The following is a 657-nucleotide window of genomic DNA, read 5'->3' as shown; positions in this document are numbered from 1 at the left end:
GCCCTGGCTGCAGCCCACCCCACCCCAATCCCCGCAGCTCCTCCATCAGCCCGAGGACTTCTTGGGAGGCGATCAGTGGTTAAATCTGACCCGACTGCCTTGGGTTACCCTAGGTACAAAGACAGAGCTCCGAGTGCGGTGGGAGGATGAGGGACATTTCTGAGTGGGACCAGTTGGAGGGCAGCAGGGACTCCACACTCCACATGCCCTGTGGTAGGGCTCCGGCAGTCTGCAGGTGGGCTGGCTGGGATCATGGACCTGCAGGGCTTCTCCACAGAACGCACGGCATTGCCTGAACTGTGCTCTGCCTGGAGTATCCACACTCCAAGCTGGTTGGAGTGTAGGAGCTCGTTAATGCGTTTTTAAAGGAGTCGGGTGGGGACCTGGAGACTTCTAGATAGCAACTTGAAAGCAAAACTTTGCCAATTGCTTCTAAAAGTGACTCGATAGCCTGAAAAGGGCCTGTTTGGGGCTGGGGAAGGCAGGGGGGGGGAGGTATTATTTTAAAAGATCTGGCTTTATTAATACGGGAAGAAAAAGCTCCTTTGGTAGTGTGTGTTCTCGAAGTGCCGCCTGTGATCTGTAAAACAGCCCTGCTCTGAACGCTGTGTGAGAGAGCAGCGATGCTCACCCCCCCAGCCCCGAGGAGAGGCCTGG

This window comes from Myotis brandtii, unplaced genomic scaffold (genome assembly GCF_000412655.1).
Source record: "Myotis brandtii unplaced genomic scaffold, ASM41265v1 scaffold344, whole genome shotgun sequence".
Taxonomy (NCBI): domain Eukaryota; kingdom Metazoa; phylum Chordata; class Mammalia; order Chiroptera; family Vespertilionidae; genus Myotis; species Myotis brandtii.
Note: the sequence above shows the minus strand (reverse complement) of the source record.